We start from the raw sequence: 13,104 nt of genomic DNA on the forward strand, positions 1-13,104 counted from the left end.
ACTCTCGTCTCTGCGAGCCTACCACACAGATTTAATACTTGTCATTTTTAGGGCATACCTAACAACCTGTGTTTTCTTTCTCTCTCTCCCCCCCCCAGTCTGTCCCTCTGAGTTACATGTTGATCCTGGGATTGAGATGCTGGCCTCTTCTGCCCCTCGGACCTGCTTGATCCATCCTGGTGCCCTGTGTCTGGTCGGAGTTTTATCGCACCGCTCCTGTGAAGGACGGCCCCATGAGGACAGTTGAGGGTTATACCTGGAGGATGCTCTGGACTCTTACAGTAATGCTTTTATGGCTCAGGACTACAGTTGTCTTGCTAACTTTAGGACTGCAGTTGTCATGAACAGTTTTGCACTCAAGTTTCCATCAGTGAAGAGTTATAACATCAACGAAACTGTCCTCATGTTAAAACTGTTAATATTATAGTCATGCTGTCTGTTGTTGCCCAAATGAGGATGGGTTCCCTTTTGAGTCTGGTTCCTCTCGAGGTTTCTTCCTCATGTCGTCTGAGGGAGTTTTTCCTTGCCACTGTCGCCACAGGCTTGCTCATTGGGGATAGATTAGGGACAAAATTAGCTCATGTTTTAAGTCGTTCAAATTCTGTAAGGCTGCTTTGCAACAATGTTTATTGTTAAAAGTGCTATACAAATAAACTTGACTTGACTATTTGTCACATGTACACTTCAAGCACAGTGAGATTCATCCTCTGCATTTAACCCATCACAAGCAGGGAACACACACACACCCAGAGCAGTGGGCAGCCATACTACAACACCCAGGGAGCAGTCAGGGGTTCGGTACCTTGCTCAAGGCCACTTCAGCCCAAGGCCGCCCCACATTAACCTAACTGCATGTTGTTGAACTGTGAGGGAAACCGGAGCACCCGGAGTAACCCCACGCAGACACGGGGAGAACATGCAAACTCCACACAGAAAGGCCCTTGCCGGACGCTGGGCTCGAACCCAGAACCTTCTTGCTGTGAGGCGATAGTGGTAACCACTACAGCACCATGCCGTCCAAAACAAGGAAAAAGATTTTTTATGTAAAAATTTGGAAAACCCTTTTTTTAAAAAAAAATTCAAAATAGCAAAAGGCACCAGTTCACATGTTGCTTGATATGCATACAAAGTTTCATGAAGATATCTTCGGTAGTTATAAAGGTATGGCCTGGAAACAAAAACGTGACCGGACGCACTGAACCCGTTTCTATATCCCCCACCAAACTCCATTTGGGCGCAGGATAGCAAGCTGTTTTCTGTGAGCTTTCTGATCATTTTCGAGGTTTTCTGTGTACCGTAAAAGTGTTGAATCGTGATGATGGAATGGAAAAAAATGATCAATTCAGAGTCATTTTATCGGCGACACGTAACAAGTTCATCATTTTATTTGAACATGTTACAAGGCAGTTCACAACATCAATCTCGTGTTGTACTATTGGTGCATTCATGTACTATAGGAATTATGGTAAATACCAAACGCCGACATGGAAAGCACACATGAACGCCCCCTCTTGTGGTATTTTCCACTGGGCAACTCATAGAAAATTTTGATACATGAGTTGCCGAGATGAGATGAACTTTAACCTTTTCAACATGGCAGCGAGCGGTACAAGACTAGCTTATGAACCAAGAAAGAAGTGGTTTTCACCTACGGAAAGCTGACTCTCACCTTTTAAACGAGTCTCATCTCATCTCATCTCATTATCTCTAGCCGCTTTATCCTTCTACAGGGTCGCAGGCAAGCTGGAGCCTATCCCAGCTGACTACGGGCGAAAGGCGGGGTACACCCTGGACAAGTCGCCAGGTCATCACAGGGCTGACACATAGACACAGACAACCATTCACACTCACATTCACACCTACGCTCAATTTAGAGTCACCAGTTAACCTAACCTGCATGTCTTTGGACTGTGGGGGAAACCGGAGCACCCGGAGGAAACCCACGCGGACACGGGGAGAACATGCAAACTCCACACAGAAAGGCCCTTGCCGGCCCCGGGGCTCAAACCCAGGACCTTCTTGCTGTGAGGCGACAGCGCTAACCACTACACCACCGTGCCACCCTTTTAAACGAGTCATGTTATGTATATTATATTATTATAATATGTATATTATAGCCTAATACAAAATATTCTGTGGCTGTCCAAAGAACGCCAACAATGATCTAGATACTGGCTACACTCATTGTGGCTACAGCCAAATTTCCAAAAACTGCGTGGCATTCAATGTGTTAAGAAAATCTCTACTTGTCATGATCAGGAAATATTCAGCATTATTTACCTTTTGACTTTTGATAACTCGTATTCCTGCTGCAGCTGATGAACAAGGCAATCTATAATTGTTTTAGCCAAATAACAGGCCTGATTCTGAATCTGGTCCACCATCTTTAATTTGTCAACAACAACAAAAGCATGTGAACACAACACACTGGTAAATACCACTTCCCAACTGGAAAATATCATCTTCCCATAGCACATGAACGCAGCATATAATCACAACACACTTTATTTCTTTATTGTTTCATGGCGTATGATGACAGGTTAGTGCAAAATGTCTTTGTCCCTCTGCGCTTCGTTTGTTCAGCGAGTATAATGTATCATTTAAGTCTTTAAGTGTACGCAATGCGATTGTGCTTCTCAGTGTGAACACATTACACGGGCATTTAGAGTAGATGTAAACATGTATTTAAACATGTACAGTAATTACAACTTTAACTCCACTGCAAGATCTTCATTCATTCATTCATTCATTCATTTGTAAACTCTGCACAGAAAGGCCCCAGTTGACCAGCAGGATCCTTGCTGTGAGGTAACAGTGCACACGACTGCACCACCGTCCATCACCATCCCCGGCAAAATGATTTACTGGACAATTCAGGCTACATCCATAAAATGTTGGATAATAACTACCTCGTGCATTAGAAGATATTACGATTGTAGAACAGGACTTCAAACTCTTTATATTTGCAGCAGATTATATATCCTGAAAGGCAAACGCTTTTGAGCCCTCTGTACTAATGATTTTTGGTTAACTTTTAAGAAATGGCTTCAGTTTAAATATGATAGAACCTAAATAGGTACAAGGTTTCAGACTTTTTAGTTTATTGGCCAAAAAGATGTAGATCTATACAAAGGCCGAGCTGGATCTTGTAGCACGTAACATATATACAGTGGATATACACTACCGTTCAAAAGTTTGGGGTCACTTTGAAATGTCCTTATTTTTGAAAGAAAAGCACTGTTCTTTTAAATGAAGATCACTTTAAACTAATCAGAAATCCACTCTATACATTGCTAATGTGGTAAATGACTATTCTAGCTGCAAATGTCTGGTTTTTGGTGCAATATCTCCATAGGTGTATAGAGGCCCATTTCCAGCAACTCTCACTCCAGTGTTCTAATGGTACAATGTGTTTGCTCATTGCCTCAGAAGGCTAATGGATGATTAGAAAACCCTTGTACAATCATGTTAGCACAGCTGAAAACAGTTGAGCTCTTTAGAGAAGCTATAAAACTGACCTTCCTTTGAGCAGATTGAGTTTCTGGAGCATCACATTTGTGGGGTCGATTAAATGCTCAAAATGGCCAGAAAAATGTCTTGACTATATTTTCTATTCATTTTACAACTTACGGTGGTAAATAAAAGTGTGACTTTTCATGGAAAACACAAAATTGTCTGGGTGACCCCAAACTTTTGAATGGTAGTGTAAAAAGTCTACACATCCTGTTCAAATGATCGGTAAAAAAAAATGAGACCACGATAAATAATTTCAAAACTGTTCCCACCTTTAATGTGACCTATAACCTGTACAGTTCAATTAAAAACAAACAAATCTGTTAGGGGGGGAAACATCTCTCATCTCATCTCATTATCTGTAACCGCTTTATCCTGTTCTACAGGGTCGCAGGCGAGCTGGAGCCTATCCCAGCTGACTACGGGCGAAAGGCGGGGTACACCCTGGACAAGTCGCCAGGTCATCACAGGGCTGACACATAGACACAGACAACCATTCACACTCGCATTCACACCTACGGTCAATTTAGAGTCACCAGTTAACCTAACCTGCATGTCTTTGGACTGTGGGGGAAACCGGAGCACCCGGAGGAAACCCACGCAGACACGGGGAGAACATGCAAACTCCACACAGAAAGGCCCTCGTCAGCCACGGGGCTCGAACCCAGGACCTTCTTGCTGTGAGGCGACAGTGCTAACCACTACACCACCGTGCCGCCCGGGGGGAAACATAAAAAATAAAAAACATATAATAAGCTGGTTGCATAAGTGTGTACACCCTTAAACTAATACTTTTTGTTGAAGCAGCTTTTGATTTAATTACAGCATTCAGTCTTTTTGGGTCAGAGTCTATCAGCCTGCCACATCTAGACTTGGCAATATTTGCCCACTCTTCCTTGCAAAAGCGCTCCACATCTGTCAGATTGCGAGGGCGTCTCTTGTGCACAGCCCTCTTCAGGTCACCCCACAGATTTTCAATTGGATTTAGGTCTGGGCTCTGGCTGGGCTGTTCCAAAACTTTTCTGGGGTCATTGTCATGCTGAAAGATGAAATTCCTCTTCATCTTCAGCTTTCTAGCAGACACCTGAAGGTTTTGGGCCAAAATTGACTGGTATTTAGAACTGTTCATAATTCCCTCCAGCTTGACTAAAGCCCCTGTTCCAGCTGAAGAAAAACAACCCCAATACATGATGCTGCCACCACCATGCTTCACCGTGGGTATGGGGTTCTTTTGGTGATGCACAGTGTTGTTTTTGTACCAAATATACCTTTTGGAATTGTGGCCAAAAAGTTCAATCTTGGTTTCATCAGACCATAACACATTTTCCCACATGCTTTTCGAAGAGTTGATGGTTTTTGTTTTTTTGCAAAATTTAACCAGGCCCGGATGTTTTTCTTTGACCCTACCCCATAATCCAGACATGGAGAATACGGGAGATTGTTGTCACATGTAGTACACAACCAGTACTTGCCAGAAATCCCTGCGGCTCCTTCAGTGTTGCTGTCGGTCTCTCGGCAGCCTCCCTGACCAGTTTTCATCTTGTCTTTTCATCAATTTTGGAGGGACATCCAGTTCTCGGTAATGTCACTGTTGTCCCATATTTTCTCCACTTCTTGATGACGGTCTTCACTGTGCTCCATGGTATATCTAATGCCGTGGAAATGTTTTTGTACCCTTCTCCTGACTGATACCTTTCAACAATGAGATCCCTGTGACGCTTTGTAAGCTCTCTGTGAACCCTGGCTTTTGCTGGAGGGATGCAACTGAGTAAATGTCTGAACTTTATTTGGGGTTAATCAGAGTCATTTTAATTGATGGCGGGTGTGAACCCAAAAAGACTGAATGCTGTAATTAAATCAAAAGCTGCTTCAACAAAGTATTAGTTTAAGGGTGTGCACACTTATGCAACCAGCTTCTTGTACATTTTTTATTTTATTTTTATTTTTTATGTTTTTCCCCCTAACAGATTTGTTTGTTTTTCAATTGAATTGTACAGGTTATAGGTCACATTAAAGGTGGGAAAAGTTTTGAAATTATTTATCGTGGTCTCATTTTTTTTTTTTTACATCAGAAAAACCGGTCATTTTAACAGGGTGTGTATACTTCTGATATCCACTGTATATATCGTGTGTAAAATTTCACAGTTATTAGCAAATTTGGTTCCCAGAACATTCTTGGAATGTTTTTTTTTTTTTTATTACGGGAACATTCCTTGAAGGATTGTTTGGTTGTTCTGTGGTTTGCCAGGAAAGTCTGTTTTACATAAATATAGTGCTAGTTTTTGGTCGTGTGGTTTGGTTTCTGGAACGTTCTCCTCATGTTTGTAAGATGGGAATCTTTGGAGAACCTTTGGAAAACACTCCTGTTTGATTGTATTAACGTTTCTGTAACCATTACAATACAAGAAACCTTGGGAAAACTTTATGGCAATGCTCCAGTTTGGTTCCTTAAATGTTATAGGAATGTTCCTGTAACTATCACAGAAATTCGGTAAATTGTGTTTGTTTATGTATTGGGTAAATTAATGAATGAAATATTTCTTTATGTAATTGTTTATACTGTATACACTCACTGGGCACTTTAATAGGAACTTGTTCTTGATTCCAAAATCCCTGTTCTTGGCTGTAGGAGTGGAACCAAATGTGGTCTTCTGTTCTGCTGTTGCATGCTGAGATGCTTTTCTGCTCACCACGGTTGTAAAGAGTTGCTCTGAGTTACTATATGAGTAGCTTCCTGGCAGCTCGAACCAATCTGTCCATTTTCCTTTGACCTCTCTTATCAACAAGGCGTTTGTTTTCACCCACAGAACTGTCGCTCACTCATTATTTTTATGCCTCCGCCACCGTAACATGCAGGAGGCATTATGTTTTCGGGTTGTCCGTCTGTCCGTGCGTGCGTCCGTGCGTCCGTCCCGAAACCTTGTGAACGCGATATCTCAAAGGCTAAAGAAAGGAATTTCACCAAACTTTCACCATTTGTGCGCTTTGGGACAAACATGAACTGATTAGATTTTGAGATCAAAAGGTCTAAGGTCAAGGTCACTGTGAGGTCAAATGTCTGTCTGAAAACCTTGTGAACGCAATATCTCCAAGGCTAATGAAAGGAATTTCACCAAACTTTCATGATTTGTGCATTTGGGGACAAAGATAAACTCATTAGATTTTCAGATCAAAAGGTCTAAGGTCAAGGTCGCTGTGAGGTCAAATGTCCGTCCCAAAACCTTGTGAATGCGACATCTCAAAGGCTAATGGAAGGAATTTCACCAAACTTTCATCATTCGTGTGCTTTGGGACAAACATGAACTGATTAGATTTTGAGATCAAAAGGTCTAAGGTCAAGGTCGCTGTGAGGTCAAATGTCCGTCCCGAAACCTTGTGAACGCAATATCTCCAAGGCTGATACAAGTACAGTAATTTCACCAGGTTTAGATTACTGTGAGGTCAAATGTCCATCCCCAAATCACAACTTAATAAGGCGTGTAGTCTACCGGGTGGAGGCATCCCCATTGACGCCAGTTCTATCTAGTTTTTTTTTTTTTTTGCACCATTCTGTGTGTGTGAAAACCCCAGGAGATCAGTGGTTTCTGAAATACTCAAACCAGTCCATCTGGTTCAACCCAACACCCATGCAACAGTGTAAGAAAGTCACACTTTGAGATCACAATCTTTCCCGTTCTGATGTTTGAAGTAAAGTGAACATGAACTGAAGCTCTTGATTTGTATCTGCGTGATTGTATGCGTCAAAGGATTGGCTGATTAGATAACTGCAGGTGTATGGGTGTTCCTAATAAAGTACATATTAATGTTTATGTGAATGTACAGTATTAGCTTTAATACATCAGAGGTTTGGAATGTTTTGAGTGCTGGCAAGAGTAACAGCGTACAGAAGTATGCTAAAACCCACGACACAGAGGTGAAGCTACACGTGCTAATTGTACTACGACACATAGCCAACGCTAGCCATATTTATCAGTGTAATTTCACCATCCTACCCTTTAGTTTTAGTTTGTCAGTGGATAAGAATGAGAAAGTTCCCATTACCAGATCTGCTCAGCTACAGAGTGCTTTTCATGTGTGTCATGGGGCGGAAAATCAGGATTAAATTTTTACTTATTCATGTAACCATCAACTGCATTATGCAATCTAATTTCTGTCTTCCGGAAAGTTCCATCACACGTCACTTCCCTTACAAAAAAGAAGTTTATTCAAGGGTGCTTCTAGTATACTTCTTTTAAACTAAAAACAAGAGTATGCTTTCAGTTTATTTTTTATTTACTTATCAGAGATATACTTAATAAAGTATACTTGGCTTATACTGAAAAGCATATCGAAAAGTCGAAGTATATTAAGCTTATACATAAACTTTTGATCAAGATATACTTAACAAAAGTGGAATAAAGTATTAAAATATTCGTGCCTTATTGTTTAAGTGGACTTGCCCTGTAGTTGTGCTTATCCTTTTGATAGCAGCCTATAAAATACTTCTTTTTCACACATATTGGCTTCTTTGTGATATACGCCAGCATGTTTTAAATCCCATCTTTTGTACCATAAGTTTGTGCTCAGCTCTGGGGTGGAAGAGCTTAGGAGTAAACAGGTTTTTTTTTTTTAATTTCTCCTGAGTGAGTGGGATAATCTCATCTCATCTCATTATCTCAAGCCGCTTTATCCTGTTCTACAGGGTCGCAGGCAAGCTGGAGCCTACCCCAGCTGACTACGGGCAAAAGGCGGGGTACACCCTGGACAAGTCGCCAGGTCATCACAGGGCTGACACATAGACACAGACAACCATTCACACTCACATTCACACCTACGACCGTTCTTAATTTAGAGTCACCAGTTAACCTAACCTGCATGTCTTTGGACTGTGGGGGAAACCGGAGCACCCGGAGGAAACCCACACGAACACAGGGAGAACATGCAAACTCCACACAGAAAGGCCCTCGCCGGCCACGGGGCTCGAACCCGGACCTTCTTGCTGTGAGGCAACAGCGCTAACCACTACACCACCGTGCCGCCCCGAGTGGGATAATTATTTATTTATTTAATTTTATTTAGAGTTTGGATGTCAATTTCAGTTGTCATTGCCATGTTTTGATACTTCGGCATTTAATACAATGTTGCTTTAAATTTTGATTTTTAAAGAAAATGAATACGTTCTTAATCCTGAGTATCTGTTGTTATTTTGTGAATTCTTACCTTTATAACTTCATTGTAACTGAAGGTACAAAACACTTAAGTTGTCTACTGGTAGTGTGCATGAGGTAAGGGTTTGGGCTAGAAAACTAATAGTATACCTAGAAGGGTAATTGCAGTTTACTTCAAAACTAAAAAGTGGACTGGATGTATATAACCAGTAACTAATAGTATATTTCTAGTATACTATGATGTATGCTTTTGTAAACTAAAAAGTGGACTACAAGTATAGAACTAGTAAACTATTAGTATACTTGCAAAAGTATTGCAAAAGTATTCATCCCCCATGGTGTGTGCCCTGTTTTATCACATTACCAGCTAGAATTAAAATGGATTGTTAGGGGGTTAGCACCATTTGATTTACATAACATGCCTACAACTTTAAAGGTGCACATTTAGAGCTGGTCCAACCAATTCACTTCATAAGTCACATAATTAGTTGATTAAGATCCACCTGTGTGCAATCAAAGTGTCACATGATCTGTCACATGATGTCTGTATAAATCAACCTGTTCTGGAAGGACCCTGACTCTGCAACACTACTAAGCAAGCAACATGAAAACCAAGGAGCCTCCAAACAAAGTTATGGAGAAGTATAGATCAGAGTTGGGTGATAAAAAATATCCTGAACTTTGAATATCCCATGGGGCACCATTAAATAGCAGAATGGAAAGAATATGGCACCATTACAAACCTGACAAGAGAAGGCCGCCTACCAAAACTCACAGACCAGGCAAGGAGGGCATTAATAAGAGATACAACAAAGACACCAAAGAGAACACTGAAGGATCTGCAAAGATCCACAGCAGAGATGGGAGTATCTGTCCATAGGACCACTTTAAGCCATACACTCCACAGAGTGGGCAGGGCTTTATGGAAGAGTGGCCAGAAAAAAGGCATTGCTTAAAGAAAAAAAAAAGAAAACATGTTTGGAGTTTGCCCAACAGCATGTGGCAGACTCCCCAAACACATGGAAGAAGATTCTCTGGCCAAATGAGACTAAAATTGACCTTTCTGGCCATCATGGGAAATGCCATGTGTGGCACAAACCCTGAGAACACCATTCCTACAGTGAAGCATGGTGGTGGCAGCATCATGCTGTGGGGATATTTTTCATCTGCAGGGACAGGAAAGCTGGTCAGGACTGAAGGAAAGATGGATGGCACTAAATACAGGGCAATTCTGAAGGAAAACCTGTTTGAGTCGGCCAGAGGTTTGAGACTGGGACGAAGGTTTACTTTCCAGCAGGACAATGACCCTAAACATACTGCTAAAGCTACACTGGAGTGGTTTAAAGGGAAACATTTAAATGTCTTGGAATGGCCGAGTCAAAGCCCAGACCTCAATCCAATTGAGAATCTGTGGCATAACTTGAAGATTGCTGTACACCAACGCAACCCATCTAACTTGAAGGAGTTGGAGCAGTTTTTCTGTGAGGAATGGGCAAAAATCCCAGTGGCTAGATGTGTTAAGCTAATAGAGACATACCCCAAGAGACTTGCAGCTGTAACTGTAGCAAAAGGTGGTTCTATAAAGTATTGACTTTGGGGGGATGAATACTTATGCACACTCCAGATTTCTGTTTTTTCATCTTAATTATTGTTTGTGTCACAATAAAAAAAAACAATGTGCACCTTTAAAGTGGTAGGAATGTTGTGTAAATCAAATGGTGCTAACCCTCCAAAAATCCATTTTAATTCCAGCTTGTAATGTGACAAAACAGGACAAACACCAAGGGGGATGAATACTTTTGCAAGGCACTGTATAAGTTTACTTGTGGTTTACTTCTCTTCGACTTAAAGTATATTTTTTATAAACTAAAAGTGGGCCAATTTTATTAGATCCCAAGTAGTATTAGATAAGTTAACTTACAAGTATACTGTAAGTACGTCGATATCAGTATACTTGGTACACAAAAGTATACTTAAGGAAATATACTTTAACTTTACTTAAGTATACTTAATAAAATGAACTTGAAGTATACTTCTTTTTGATAAGGGTTGGCTTCACATGGCTCCATATACAGACTCGGCTTTTTTAGGAGTCACGTGTATTTCGATGTGTTCCAAAATCTGTTACAGAACTGGATTAGTCTTTTACATCATGCTAGCATTTAATCCTCAAAGAGGTGTAGTGATGAATGAGCAAGCATTCTGTGTTCAAACTTTTCATACTGTTTCAAATCCTGCCTATCTGCTCGCAAAAACACGTCACTGCGTGTATCAGTCCTCTTCTCACGTAAAACTCCACTTCCTAACTCTAACTGGTTACTATGAGAGCATTAGCGACATCATTTGCGGATGTAAAAATGATACTTTTATTTAGGAATATTACTTTTGACTTAAAATATGAAACCTCGTCAGATGAAGATGAAAAGGAAAATGGGACGCCGGTTTTACCGGAAGCACCTTTAATGGAATGTACAAATCAATGTAAGCTAGCTAGCTAGCTGATGTGCTGTAATTTATTAATAATATGGAGGACAAATTAAGTTTGAGTTGTTTTTGTTGGTTTTTTTTCAAGATTACCTAACAATTTTGTTGTTGAATGAATTAATTTCTTAACCCTCATCCTACCATGCTATTTTACACCTTAATCTTACCATGTGGGGTCCGTTTGGACCCCAATACTTTTCTTTAAAATTAAAGCTTATAAAGACAAAATCACCAGATAAGTTTTGTTCAGAACATCTTGTATTAATAACAGCAATACACTAAAGGGCCCAAGGCATAAAGAACACACTTAACCTTCATCCTACCAGCCAATTTTACATACACAAACTACCAGGCGGGGTCCGTATGGACGCCAGGAGGGAATACCTTGAAATCAATGCAGTAAGAACCAATTCAATGCAGCAAACAGACATAACTTTATTGAAGAACAAAATCCACTATGGCTGAATATCAATGATGTATTATAAATGCAATAACATTGCAATAATATTGCAATAACTAGCATACATGTAGCAAATTATAGCGCCACAAAAAAAAATTGGCATTATATACATGATTTTTGCAGCTCATGCAGCTGTAAAACATTCTGGATTACAACTTAGGTCTTTTCTTACAGAATTTAAAACAAAAAAGTAATTATAAAATAATTTAGGGCTTTTGTTTTGCAGCCTGTGCTTATTGCAGCAGTGGGGTCCACACGGACCCCAAGAAGGAATGCCTTGGTAGTTTCATTATGGAACATAAAAGAAATAAAAGAAGTTAACTTTCAGTGTGCTATTCAATTATAAAATGAAAGACAGATAAACTTTACTCTGGGGTCCGGTTGGACCCCAGTAACAAATTAATTATACCTTCACAATGCAAAAAGCTGATCTTCCGGAGCTTTAGTGTTTTAATTAAGACATAAATTCCGACAAATTCATAAAACGGTGAGGCAGTATGTCACATATTTTTAAAATGGCAAACAAACATATAGGTGCGGGGTCCAGATGGACCCCACTTGGTAGGATGAAGGTTAAATTGAACAAAAAATATGAAAACGCTAAAACGCACTGAAGAAAATTTAATTGGAGCAAATGATCTCTTTTGTTTTTGAAACGGTTATCAGTGTAAAGATTTGTGTTCATAATTATGGTAATTAAGTACATAACACTTAAAATACCTTTAAATATTGTGTAAAAACTTTTAAACAACTTAATTTTATAAGTAATCTTATTAAAAACTTGTGTTTATGTTACCAATTATGAAGTAAGCGGTAATTATTTTGCGCGAAATTGTTACTCTCACCCAGAACGTGTCTTCTTCTTCTTCTTCTTCTTCTTCTTCTTATCCACCCTCCTCTCAGCCCACTGGGGCACAGCACGCTGGTTCGTTCACCAGAGGTCAACCAGGCCTCTCAGACTTTTTGATCAGATAGGTATTCAGCTGAGGATTCGACGAAGAATGCGTGCCGTCCCGAGGAGTACGATCTTCTGAATCACTTTCGCACTCATCTTGCATGGGAGCTTATCCAGCTGGTCTTGGAACCCGGTCTTGATAGTCCCCAGTGCGCCTACTACTATTGGGGCCACTCGTGTCTTTGTGTTCCACATGCATTGCACCTCGATCTCGAGGTCTTTGTACTTGATGATCTTCTCGGCCTCCCTACTCAGTATGTTGTTGTCTTCTGGGATGGCCATGTTGATGAACATGCATGTTTTGTTCTTTTTATCCTGGCCTGTTGGCAGCTATGATTCAGTCCGTGGGCACTGTCTTATCCCACGTCTTCTGTTATTGATGACCGCATCTGGCTTGTGTTGGTACCAACTGTCCACCACAGGAACACCCAGTTGCCGACACAGCACCCAGTGCACATAGGTATCAATCCTGTTGTGATGCTTGAGGTACTCTTTTGGGGTCAGTACCCAGCATCCAGACACTATATGGCTGACGGTCTCCTCGG

The sequence above is a fragment of the Neoarius graeffei genome, chromosome 1, assembly GCF_027579695.1.
Source record: "Neoarius graeffei isolate fNeoGra1 chromosome 1, fNeoGra1.pri, whole genome shotgun sequence".
NCBI classification, from domain to species: domain Eukaryota; kingdom Metazoa; phylum Chordata; class Actinopteri; order Siluriformes; family Ariidae; genus Neoarius; species Neoarius graeffei.